The following is a 14281-nucleotide window of genomic DNA, read 5'->3' as shown; positions in this document are numbered from 1 at the left end:
AAATAAAAACAAATAGTCAAATAAAGATGACTTTCCAATAAACTTGTACGGTAAGTAAACAAGCGCGGTAAATTTTATCATATTCTGGTTGTTTTGACTATACTTTTCTTCTCAGTTCTTTCAGATTAATAAAAAATAGGATATAAGTAATTAATAAAATTGAATAAAATTATTACAACTAATATTCGATTTCAAATTTGAATTTAATCGATTTAATGTAATCAAATTTAATCGATTACAAATTTGAAAAAAAAAAAACATAGAGGTGTTTCTTCTCCATATAGCTTCAAAATAAAAATAATAAATAAAAAACTAGTAGTCAAATAAAGATGACTTTCCAATAAATTTGTACGGTAAGTAAGCTAGCACGGTAAATTTTATCATATTCTGGTAGTTTTGACTATACATTTCTTCTCAGTGTTAACAGATTAATTAATGTTAGGATATAATTAATTAATAAAATTGAATAAAGTTATTACAATTAATATTTATTGATCACAAATTAAAAAAAACAAACAGCATACAGGTGTTTTTTCTCTATATAGCATCAAAATAAAAAAATAAATAAACGAAAAACAAGTTGTCAAATAAAGATGATTTTCCAACAAACTTGCAGGGTAAGTAAACTATCACGGTAAATGTTATCATATTCTGGTAGTTTTGACCATACTTTTCTTCGTAGTGTTAACAGATTAATAAAAATTGCGATATAATTAATTAATAAAATTGAATTAAATTATTGCAATTAATATTTATCGATTACAAATTTAAAAAATCCAATAACATATAGGTGTTTCTTCTCTATATAGCATCAAAAAAAAAGAAAGAAAAGAAAATGAAAAACAAGTAGTCAAATAAAGATGACTTTCCAATAAACTTGTACGCTAAGTAAACAAGCCCGGTATATTTTATCAAAATCTGGTAGTTTTGACCATACTTTTCTTCTCAGTGTTAACAGATTAGTAAAAATTAGGATTTAATTAATTAATAAAATTGAATAAAACTATTGCAATTAATATTTATCGATCCCGAATTAAAAAAAAAAAAAAACATGGGGGTGTTTCTTCTCTATATAGCTTCCAAATAAAAAAAATAAATAAAAAACAAGTAGTCAAATAAAGATGACTTTCCAGTAAAGTTGTACGGTAAGTAAACAAGCGCGGTAAATTTTATCATATTCTGGTAGTTTTGACCATACTTATCTTCTCAGTGTTAACAGATTAATAAAAATTGGGATATAATTAATTAAAAAAATTGAAAAAAGTTATCGCAATTAATATTTATCGATTGCAAATTAAAAAAAACAAAACATAGAGGTGTTTCTTCTCTATATAGCATCAAAATAAAAAATAAAAAACAAGTAGTGAAATAAAGATTAATTTCAATAAACTTGTACGGTAAGTAAACTATCACGGTAAATTTTATCATATTCTGGTAGTTTTGATCATACTTTTCTTCTCAGTGCTGACAGATTAATAAAAATTAGGATGTAATTAATTAATAAAATTGAAATAAATTACTGCAATTAATATTTATCGATTACTCATTTAAAAAAAACATAGAGGTGTTTCTTCTCTAAAGAGCTTCAAAAAAAAAAGTAGTCAAATAAAGATGAATTTAAAATAAACTTGTACGGTAAGTAAACTAGCACGTCAAATTTTATCATATTCTCATAGAGAAGTTATAAAAGAAAGAAAGAAATATTAATCTGCTAACACTGAGAAGACCATACTTTTCTTCTCAGTGTTAACAGATTAATAAAAGTTAGGATATAATTAATTATTAAAATTGAATTAAACTGTTGCAATTAATATTTATCGATTACAAATTTAAAAAAAAACCCAACAACATAGAGGTGTTTCTTCTCTGTATAGCTTCAAAATAAAAAAAAAGTAAATAAATAAAAAACAAGTAGTCAAATAAAGATGACTTTCCAATAAACTTGTACGGTAAGTAAGCTGGCACGGTAAATTTTATCATATTCTGGTAGTTTTGACTATACGTTTCTTTTCAGTGTTTACAGATTAATAAAAATTAGGATATAATTAATTAGTAAAATTGAATTAAATTATTGCAATTAATATTTATCGATTACAAATATAGAAAAAAAATGGAGGTGTTTCTTCTCTATATAGCTTCAAAAAAATGAAAAACAAATAGTCAAATAAAGATGACTTTCCAATAAACTTGTAAACCACCTTACAGAAGCAGGGCGAAAGTTTACCTGCTTAGAAGCTGTTTATGCCGGGAAAAAAGAAAGACCAGCAGATGGTGCTACTTGTGCTTACTATGACGTCACAAAACGCCGCCAGGTGCTGAGAAGAGTAGGGACTTCCGCTTCAAACGAACTCACCTTTCAGAAGAGTTTGAGAATCTCATTCAGGTGTAGGGAGAAATTCAGTCTAGTTTAGTTGGAAGAAGAATAACAAAAACAAAAGAAAAATATTGGAAACTACTGTGCTCTATATTTTCGTTCAGTTTAAAAAAGTGATTTTTTTTTCTTGTGTCGGCGTTTTAATTTTTGTCAGTTTGGCGATGCTTTAGAGTGTTGTTATCGTTTTGTGTTCGAAAATGAATTAATGAACAAGGATTTTTTCAACTGAATTGTGTTAATTTTGATTGACAGTTGTCTGTGTTTGAATGAGATATTTTTTAATGTTCTTTTTTAAGAAGATTTTGTGGTTCTAATGTAAACGGATAACTATTTGGTAAGTACTTCCTATTTTTAAGTTTCGATAATATCTAAATTATTATGTCACATTTTAACAATTTTAAGTTTTAAATAATTTTCTCTATAGCTGAAAATTGTATACTAAATTATATTACATTACCATTAACGTTCCTTTTAATTACATTTTATTCTTTTTATAATACGTAATAACAGTTATAAAAATTATATTCTAGACTGATTTCTGGATGACAATAAACGTTTTAACTAATTATAAATAATAGCAAAAACAAATAACGGTTATTTTTAAAAAATTGTGTAAAGTTGTAAGTTAAAAAAAATCATCAAGATTTCTTCCTTTAATGTAGGATTAACAATAACTTATATATTCCACAAATATAATTTAGTTGTATATGGGGATTTAAATTTCAACTGAGACAATATTTAACAGCTAATTTTTCTAATTAAAAAAACTATTTTTTATAAGATGTTCTCTGAAGCAAAGGTGGTAATTCTTTCTTAAAATATTATTATATAATATTAATTTTTAAAATTATCTACAATCATAATGGCTTGTATAATTTTTTTCATTTTTATATTATTTTCATATTAATAAAATTTTACTTATTTTTAACAAGATTCAATTGCCATTAGAATTGATTGCCAAAAGATTTAATTGCCTCTTGACATAAATTGAAATTTGTTTTCCAAATGACCTTAATATCATTTGTAATATAATTTTACTTCATAAAAGGGGCTTTGAACCCTTGTTTTTAAGCAATCGATAGCTAAAAGTTGATTTTTCTTTTGATTCAAAGTTTGACATCTTCCTTAGTTTTATAATATGTAGGGCTTGGGACAATATAGTAATAAGCCACACTTCATCTATCTGTTCCTAAGAATTATTATATACTTTACAGGTTTTTGCGATTATAAGTAAATAAGAGCTTAATACAAAGAAATATCTTACTGTTAATATGGAAGTCGAGGCGTTTTTTGGCAAAAACGCTCTTTGGAACAGTTTGAAAATGTGGCTTATTATTATTTTGCACGAAGATTTTTATGTATTTACATAAAACAACAGTATTCTGCATTTAAAAAATAAGTGGGGCAGTATGGGATTTCCAAAAAGTAAATATAAAATATTAGGCTCTAGTATGACACTTTCATGGTGACCTTGTAGACATTGTCTCTAAATATATTTTGTGGATAAGTTAGCAAGATATAATGGCATCAATAAAAACAGTTTTAATATATTATAAAACTCAGTCCTGACACTCTAATTTGTATAATTTAAAAATCATACATTCATTACCACGTTTTATCACAAATGAACGGGATTTTAAATGGCATCCATTTTAATAAATCATATTCTTCTAAAAAGACAATTTAATGGTGTGTACATGCTGAGTTCTCTGTGTTAAGGATTTAATTTTTAGCGTGAAAGTTGACAAATAGGCAGTTTTTTTAATGCTACAAGAGTAACCCTATTTGTAAAAATTTAAATCATTTCTGTTTTAGTATGTACTGTTTATAGTATCAGAACATCTGTTTTCATCTTATTTTTATATTTTTGCTTCTTAGATTTTCTCTTAGATATATACTTTTCTTGGAAATCATAAATTTTTTTTTCAAGAGGACGTTAAGAATCGTTTAAGAAGAATAAAAATTATAAAAGTTAAGTTTATTGTAGAATACACTTAAAAGTCAACAAAGGAAAAAACAGATGCTTATTGAGTTCAAAATTTTCATAGTAGAGCTGAATATTTAATGGACAACGGTTAAAATTTTAAAATGAATCTGTTTGGCATCGCCAACGGTGTTAAGAATCGTTCGGGGAAAAAACTGTATCTAGAGGTTAAGTTTTGCTTAAAGTACACAAAACGCTTAAAAACAGTAGAAGGTGAAAAAAAAAACCTTTCAAAGCTAGAAATTTTTATTAAATTGAAAAAATATTAGTTTAAATTTTCTACATAATTGTGTAAACATAAATTTAAGCGATAGTAAATAATACGTTAATAGCGGTCTATAAAATTGAGAATCCATGCCGGAAAAACAAGTTGTAGAGAAATTAGTTTTGTGTACATCGGGAGGAAAAACAACTTTCAAAGGCCTGAATTTTCTGTAAGATACTAATAAGATTCGACAATGGAAAAATAACATACAAAATGGAAATTTTATTGTGTTGTTTCGTTATATGTTCGCTATTAACTTTAGGTTCCTTTAAAGTACTTTCAGGGAAGAAACTAACCTAGTTGTTATGATGGCTTTTGATTATTTTGTTTTAAATCTCAATTTTAGATGTCGTCAAGAGTTAAACTTTTGAAATAAGTCCAACATTTATTAATGGTAAAACATGATATTCAGAAATGATATTCCTTGAGTTTAAATAGAAGGTGCTTTTGAAGTTTAGATTCAAAGCTTTGATTTTGAGGTATAAGATTTTAGTCGTAAATGCTCAGTGGTGAAAGATACTGAGCTGCAATAGCAAAGAACTTGAGTTCGATCCTTAGTAGCGGATTGAAGCCCATCCCGATTAAAATTAGGTATCAGCTTATGTAAGAAGTAAAGACAGCTTGTGCTCAATACTAACTATGTTGCCACTGTCATGCCTCATTTCACAAATCTCTTAAAATCCATGAATCCTCTCTGTATACTTAATCAGTATAGCATCTAGTTCATCGCATTAAATATCCACTTAATTTTAATAAATTTAAATTTCACAACTGAGTTTTATGAATTTAGTAACCTTCTTTTAGATTATTGCTTGAGTAAAAAATTTATTTTTAAAATATTTATTTCTTATTTAAGTTTTTATGTAGAGGGTAGCCTTTCTCTTAATTATTTCAAACGTAATTCCGAGTCCCGCAGAGGACTGATCGTTAAGACACGGTTCCCAGCAGATCACCGAAGTCAAGCATCATTGGCTGCGGTCAGTGTGCGGGTGGGTGACCACTTGGATTAGTCTGCGTAGGGACCGAGGGTGTGCAGTATTGGTCCTCGTTAAACTGTTCTACCGTAAAGTGCTCGACTTCGCGTGCAGGTCGTCGGGCTACCGAAGCAAGGGTGCCGTCCCCTCTGCAGAGGATCAAAACTGCGATGGCATGTCCTTGGATCATCCTCAGGGATGTTTCCTAGATCGTCGCCAAAAGCCCATTGTACAGCTCTAGAGCGACGTAAATGAACTACAACAACTACAACTACCTCATTCCGATCCATTTCTACCTAATTTATGCCTAATTTTTTACACCACAGATATTTGTTTCAACGTAATAAAACAGTTGTCTTTCTACAATTATTGAACATGTATTCTACTCGGAGAAAAAATATTCTGGCAAAGTTGTCGTACTCATTCGTTGATGACATTTCTGGTAAAAAAAAAAAAAAAAAGCTATAATTCTGATAATAATGAAGCATTTAAAACATTCATTTGGCAATTTTTTCATTCGTAAGGAAAGGGTTTACAGAAAAATATAATTTTTAAAGTCATAGATCTTATCATCTCATATTTCATAAAAAGAAAAAAAAACTGAAAGGTAATTATAACCGAATAAGTGGTTTTTACGTCATGTCTTAAGGTATCATGAAAGAATTACCAAATTTTACACTTACTACGAAACAGCACGGTCATAAAACCATATTTATTACACTTTTTCTTTACAATTCCTAGTAGACATGGCGAGAAGACATTAAATTGGAAAATCCGTTAATGAAAATGGAGGTAGCTGGAAGCTTTGTTTAAAAATAAAGGCTATTTTAAAAAGTCAGATAATAATCATTATTTTAAATGGTAAAAACTTGTAAATTTCGTCATTTTTGTTTTACATTATTTTAATTACAAGTTGCAATGCAAATATAAATATACGTAACAATTTATGAAAAATAGTGATTATGAATTTAAAAAAATATATAAGATACTGCTAATGTCAGTGACAAAGACGCGACACTTGATTAAGATTGATAAATAAGAAATATTTACTCGTGTGTTAGTCGCTCTGTTGTGATTTAATAACTTTTAAAATAATATGGATATTTTATACATATAATAAGAATCAAAATCTTGCTCGAGAAAATGTTTCATACACGAAAAAATGCGTATAAATTATCTTTTAATATCTTTATATTTTGTTTTTAATGAATTTGTTGTAACAAATTGATTGATTCAAACATTACGAAAAAAAATCTAGTTGATCATTAGATAATTTTAGTAGTTAAATTCGCACAAAAGTTTTCTTGGGAAATACAAGTAAAAAAATTAGTTTATTTTCCTTCATTTGCTGACAATGTAAAGGAATTTGCGCAGTCGTTGCCTAACAATAAATAACACTAATATATTGATAATTTTATTCTCACTTTTACTTTCTTAAAAGTTTTCCTTAAATTAATGAAATAAAAAATAAAATTATTTTATTTCATTTGCTGACATTGTAAATGATTTTGCGTAGCCTTTGCTCAATAATGTGTTAATTATTTTATTCTTATTTTTACTCTCTTAAAAGTTCTCTTTAATTATCTTATTAGTTTAACAATTTTTATTAGTTTAACTTGGTTTGAAACAAATTTTTAGTCTGTTTCAGATAAAAATGATTGTCATTTAACTTTAAATGCATGTTTTTCAGACTATCTATTCGATATAAAATATAATTTTTTAGTGAGTATGCTTTCGGTATGTTACAAAGGTTAAAAACCTTTCTTTGACTTTATTTTTACGACATGAGTATTCTTAAGCTGGCTTGTAGCCAAATGTCGTTGTAAGCTCAGTAAAAATACTTTTCCCATATTAAATGAGTACATTCATGTATTAATATCTTCCTAGTTTTATCACAGCACCGGGATAGTCTGTAGGGAACTTTAAGGGGGGAGGGAATGTTGCCATTTCTGGAGAAGGGTTAAAGTTTAGAAGTGTGAAATAATTTTATACTACTGGGGGTATTCCCCCCCAATTTATAATATTTTTAATTCACCCCCTCAAAATAACAAAAAGAACAAACATTTATAACCTGTGACAGGAACGGAATTTTTAATTTTTTTTTTTTGGGGGGGGCATACATTTAGAGGTAAGGCAGAGAGAGCCTGGTTGGCAGGGCACTGGGCCCATGTCCAAGAGGTTAAAGGTCTGATCCCAGCCGGTCGAAGACTCTCTGTGTAGTAAATGGGATCTGATTCATGCTAAATATGTCGGGACACAAAGTCCTCCATGTTCCCGTAACAAATCATACCTCTGGGGGTACTCATCCAGGAGTTTCCTTTCTTCTGGATTGGGTTCAAAGCTACGGAGTTGAACATTAGTGGTCGTAAACCCAAAATTGGGTCGGCTGCTCAAAGACGGTTATAAAATAATATAAAGTAAGACAAAATAAAAAATATATTAAAATAGGAAAAACGCAGTTGTAACTAGTAGTTTAGCTGAACAGGAACGCAACTGTTTCTAAAACCACTCAATGAATTCATATGGGAACTGCTGAAATATTAATGTAAACTAAGTTCAATATTTTTTCTAATTAACATTACAGTTTCAAAAATAAAATTGATTTATGATTACTAATACTCCCACTTCTCAGAAAACATCCACAGGTACTTCAGAAACGCAGAAAAATTGGTTCAACGTTGAGCCGTAATATCTGTAAACTAAATACGCCCGTCTAAATACTTAATATCTGTACCTTGAACCTTAATATGAGGCAAATATGATGTAACCTTCATAAAGTGCTAAATTGAACCATGTTCCCATGCAAGTTAAACCTTAATATTATGTAATGAAGTTTAAGAAGTAATTATAAAATGAAATTGATTTATGATTATTAATATTTCTACTTCCCAAAAAAGTTTTTACCTCCTGAACCCCATAGTCTAATTTATATTTTAAAAGACAATTTTTTAAGATTTTTTCTGTTGATATGCTTTTACAAGGCGATTGTCCATGCAAAAATATAGCTGAATTCACCTTCGTAGGTCATAAATTTTAATTACAATGAAAAAATATATGAAAGCTAAAAAATTCTCTTCAAGTAAGCTTTTAGAGAGCTTTATCTTATTACCTGCGTCTAAAGGATTTTGTTTTTTATGGCCAATACATATTGAGAAAAAAAGTATGGTCAAAATTTCAAAAACTTGGCAAAATGTACAGTGTTTATGGCTCTATAGGAACTCCAAAAAGTTCGATAATTTTTACCGAAGCGCTTTTGTAATCTTATTTATAAAATTAAACAATAAAATATTATTTTATAATATTCGATGAAATTTTGTAAAGTGTAGTAATTTTATCATGATACCTTAGAACATGGCATAAAAACCATTTATTCAGTCGAATTAACTTTTTTTTCCTAAATGTTGGTAATAAGTTTGGTAATAATAATAACTTTACTTTTGAAAACCAGAATTTTTGGTAAACTGTTACATATGAACGGAAAAATTACCAAATGAATGGGTCAAATAACGTACATTTTGGTTTTATTAACCAGAATAATATTTTATTATGTATTTATTTTAACCAGAAATGTCCACAATAAAAATATCCTACAATATGTAAAAGTGCTAAAACCTGAAATTTATAATTTATTTTTTTATGTAAGGGTTAAAATAATTAATAATAACTAACTGAGTTCAATTAATTGAATTTTTTTTAAATATAATTTATTCCGCATTTACATTCTTCTAAGTTTTACATTTCTAAGTAAAAATCTCTTTTTGTCATTATTAAAAACTGAAATTTCAAAATGATGTAGAAAACTCGGTTCGAAATTAATCCAGATAAACAGTATCTGGAGTCCGTTTGTGGTGCAGATTTGCTACAATCTTAATGGGGTATTAAATTGAAACGTATTTTCTTTCAATTTGATCCTTACCATTATGTGATAAAGTTTAAGAAGTACGATAATGTTCTTCAACTTAGCACCTTGTGGATAATTGAACACTAAACCTTACTTTCGTTCAAGATGAACCATAGCACCATATAATAAAATTTGAGAAATACAATAATGTAGTTTAACATTACACCATATAGCAAATTTAAATATTATTCTGGTTCATCAGCCAAACAATTAGTTTTAAATAACGTTTAGTTTGTCTTCTGAACATGATGTTTTACAAAATATTGTTAAGAATAAAGTAAAAGAAATTTGCATTGTGATAAAAAAGAACAGAAAAAAATTACTATTTATTTTTTAAGAGAAATATATTCCAGTACTTTTCTGCAATAGTATAGGGATTATTTGAATTTTAGTGGGATGACCCCAACAAACTTTAGTGGGGTAAGCGAGGATGAACTTCCCTGGACTAAACATTCTAGATGTATTTTTAAAAGTATGTTGAAAAGGTGAAAGCTTATTCAATATTTTCTTTATTTTGTAAAAAGAAACTGTATTGTTTTCTATGGTCACGGAATTGTCGGAATTCAGATGTTATATTTACAAAGTCATGTTAAATAAATTTTGTCATGGGAGTTAGGTTTGCCGTTTATGGCTGGTGCAGTTTCCTTTGTTCATACATCATTTTGCTCTAAATTCTCAAATCAATTGTTTCTATTGGAAAAAAGAAATTTTTCTTTTTTATTTGTAAAATCATATGTGATTTTTTGCTTTTCCTTTCTATTCAAAATTGTTTTATGAAGTTGTAGGGTGTTTTTTTTCAGTTTTTAAATATAACTTTCCTCTACGAAAATAATTCTATGTTCTTTTATCTATTTCTGAAATTAGTTAACACGATTTCAATTGGATTAAGTTATAGAAAATGTTGAAGCAATCTGTGTTATTTTTCTGTTAACAGAGATGTTATTAATTTATTATATATAAAGGATTTTTTTAAAGATTTTATCAGCAAATTTTTTTTGAAAATCCTACTTCCCTATCAGGAACCTACTTTCCTAGCTACTTTTAGAACTTGAATAATAAATTAAGTTTAAATTGTAAAAATATTACGAAAAAAGGTTTTGTTAAAAGAATTATTTCATTTATTAAAGCTTTTGATCACCTAACTATAATTTTTCCAAATAGTTTACCTTGATAAAGTTGTGTAAGGATATTTAAAAATGTGATATATCCTTAACCTTAAAAGTTTTACGTAGATAATAATTGACAGAGACTGTTTATATAGAATTTTAATTTAATTGACCGATATAGTTATATTACAATTTAAATTTAAGGAAAAATGCTTTTAAAAAAATTTTATCAAGTAATTTTTGTTTGGATTTTATATATTTCTGAGTTACAGTTTTTTTCGAGTTATGATTTTACAACGTATGATAATATCCGAGATATGAGTATTTCCGAGTTATTATTTTAGGATATAAAAATCTGATATATCCTTAACTTTAAAAGTTCTACGTATATAGTGGATAGCTGAGATATCACAGAGATATTTTAAATATAATTTTAATTTAACTTACCGAAATCATTACGCTAATATTGAAATTTAGGGAAAAATGTTTTTCAAAAACTTTTATTTAATAATTTTTGTTTGGATTTTGTATATTTCTGAGTTATAATTTTCTGCAGCTCCTAGCAATATTTATTATTTATTAAGGTTTTTAAATAAATTTTGAAGTTACAATTGTTAAATTTTATTTGATTGATTTTACAATACAAAATTCCTTTCAAAACGGAGAAAAAATTTTGCATAAAACTATCAAAATTATCATATCATCATCAGATAATGCTTTTCTGCTGAAAAAATGTAATTGTAATTATTAAAACCAAAATATATGGTACATGAACCATTAATTTGGTACTGTTTTGGTTCATATAGTAACGGTATACCGGAAATTTGAGTTTTCAAAATTATAGTTCTTTTTTATCTCACATTTATTAAAAAATAAAAAAATGAAAAATAAATTTAGCAAAATAAGTGGTTTTAATGCCATGGCCAAATTAATATTTTGGCATCATGGTAAAAATTTTAAATTTTACCCCATTTACCATATTTTATCCTACTTCATCAGGACATATTTTCTTGTTAATTTTACCAAAATCGGTATCAAAGACCTTCGGTAAAATTAAAGCTTTTTTTGGTGTTCCTACTGAGCCAGAAACACGGTAAATGTTGCTATTTTCTGGTAGTTTTGACTATATTATTTTTTCAGTGAATATATAATCGAATTTATTATTTTATTTAAAATATAAAAGTATTTCTCGAATAATAAAGGATTAATAAAAAGTAATTGAGTCACGATAAAAATTATTTCTATGAAACGATTACTATTAATCTGGTGATAGACATTCATAAAATAGTTTTGAAGTATTTATTTTTTTTTCATAAATAATGTAATAAATTTTTTGTAGAAAAATTTGTTTCCTGATGATTTTAAATAAAAATATTTTTTCTAAATTTCATTAGTGATAAAATAGATTCAGAACTGTCATTCTCTCATTAATCTGAACTTTTTTACTAATGTATTATTATTGTATTTAAGTATTATTGTATTATTATGTATTTAAGTATCAGTTCATATTTTATTTGAATTTAAATTGAGTAGTACTTACATAATATAACTATTTCTCCAAACTGATCTTTTTATTACATCAATTAAATCCCATTGATCTGATATTTATACATTAAGATGAACTTTAAATTATAGCTTGGGTCATTAGATGTATTCTTCATGTTTGAAGATTTGTGACGTAATACCGTGATAGTCGGAAATAAGTCGTTCATTCTGAGAAAAAAGTCATAAATGAAAAACCGCTTGATTAAAAAATAATAAAACCTAGTAGTATTTCCTATCGTCTTTCTGTTTCTCCTCTTAGGTCACGCGATAGCTATAAGTTTCCCCTGGGATATGATTACATTGACCGATAAATAGTTTATAATTTACGTTTACTTAGTTAGAAGACAACCCAGATTTTAAGTGTTCTAGTTAAATTCTTAATTAAATGCTAATTTCTAATGACTGAAAGAAGTTCATATTTAATCTTTGAAATATGATAATATTTTAAGATACGTTTAAAATTGGAAAATGTAATTGTTTATAAAAAATAAGAATAATGTTGAAAGTTATTAATGTTCTATTTTCGCTGAGTGAAATTTATTTAAGTTTTTCTAAATTAAAACATTCTTTATGCCAATGAAAAAATAAATTGCTATATTTGACCTATAAATAATTTATAATTTACGGTTACTTAGTAAGAAGATAATCAAGTTTTTAAGTGTTCTAGTTAGTTTCTTAATCAAATGTTAATTTCTAATCACTAAAATATTATATTACTTTTAGATACATTTAAAATTGGAAAATGGTGATGTTCATAAACAAATAAGAATAATGTTGAAAGTTATTAATGTTCTATTTCCGTTTCCTGAAATTTATTTAATTTTTTCTAAATTAAAACATTTTACAACTGAACAACTGAAAATTATTTTCTCAATTCGATACGTGCTGACAAATTATCAAGATTTATTGAGGTTTTATAAAAAAACCCTACAAAATCTTTGCTTTTTTAAAAATTTTAATACATGATTTTTAAGTTTAATTAATTAGCTAATAGAAGAAGATTTTTTAGAGCGCTTTGTTTAGGTTTTTATTACACAAATGAAATTACTTTTTTCCACTGTTATGTTTTTATACGTTAAGACATTTTACAAGGAATGTTTTTAGTTAAATGGAAATAAATAAATAAATAATAAAAAAGCGTATGCTACACTATTAATAAAATAGGTTTTACCTTTTTCAAATAATCGATTTTTCATCCATTGATGCTTTTATATCGTTAAATCCGAAATATAAACTGAAACTAATGGCACTATTTCTTATTTTAATTTTTGTCGAAAATTATTTACATCAATTTCAATTACCTTTTGCCTTATTGATTAATTGAAAATTTATAAAAAAAAAATAATTGGTTACATTTTCAAAGTCTTTATCAAATATTTTTTTAGCCAAATTAATCAGCTAACTGTGGAATATTTTTTAAAAAGTTTTGCTTGGATATTTATTACACGTTTTGTTACACTAATGAAATCACATGTTCTCAATATTATATTTATATGCGCTAGGAAATTTTTTATAGAAGAAAATAAATAAAAAAAACTTATGATATACTATTGACAAAATAGGTTCTCTCTTTCTTAAGGATTGATTTTTTATCAATTAACGTTTAGATATCGTTAAATTAAAAAAAAATTGTGTGCACTATTGTAAAAAAAATTTTTTTTATGCATTTTTCTTTAAACGATGTAAAAACTGAAAAAGTATGTCTCCAAAAATATTTATTAGTTAAATGTTCCCTGCAAAACAGTTTTTTCGATACAACTAATCTAAACTTAATTTATATCAATTTTAATTACGCGTTGTCGAATTATCAAGATTAATTGGCGATTTATAAAAAAAAAACAAAACAAAATAATTGATTAATATTTTAAAATACTTATGAAATATCTTTTAAATTAAATTAATCGGCTATTTCAAAAAAGTTTTTCGAAAGTTTTGTTCAGATTTTTATTGCACGTTTCATTACGCCAACGAAATTACATGTTTTCAATATTATATTTATACGCGTTTAGAAATTTAATACGAAACATATTAAAAAACAACAACTTATGATATACTTTTGAAAAATAGGTTATAATACGTTTGAGAATTAATTTTTAAGTAATTAATATTTAGCTATCGTTAAAGTCTCATAC

The 14281-nt window shown here is 26.3% G+C and overlaps 1 protein-coding gene across 2 annotated transcripts in view; it reads left to right on the top strand.

Moving 5' to 3' along the window:
- Nucleotides 1–2201: 2201 nt before the first annotated feature.
- The window catches only part of LOC107449919 (protocadherin Fat 4-like Cad96Ca), a 116311-nt gene continuing 104231 nt past the window's right edge, over nucleotides 2202–14281 (top strand). The window contains exon 1 of one of the 2 annotated variants that reach the window (XM_016065607.3): nucleotides 2202–2708. The gene's annotated coding sequence lies outside the window, so the exon portion shown is untranslated. The remainder of the gene's footprint in view (nucleotides 2709–14281) is intronic. The other variant, XM_016065600.3, reaches the window with a different exon arrangement.

This window comes from Parasteatoda tepidariorum, chromosome X2 (genome assembly GCF_043381705.1).
Source record: "Parasteatoda tepidariorum isolate YZ-2023 chromosome X2, CAS_Ptep_4.0, whole genome shotgun sequence".
NCBI classification, from domain to species: domain Eukaryota; kingdom Metazoa; phylum Arthropoda; class Arachnida; order Araneae; family Theridiidae; genus Parasteatoda; species Parasteatoda tepidariorum.
This window is presented reverse-complemented; position numbering and strand designations above follow the sequence as displayed.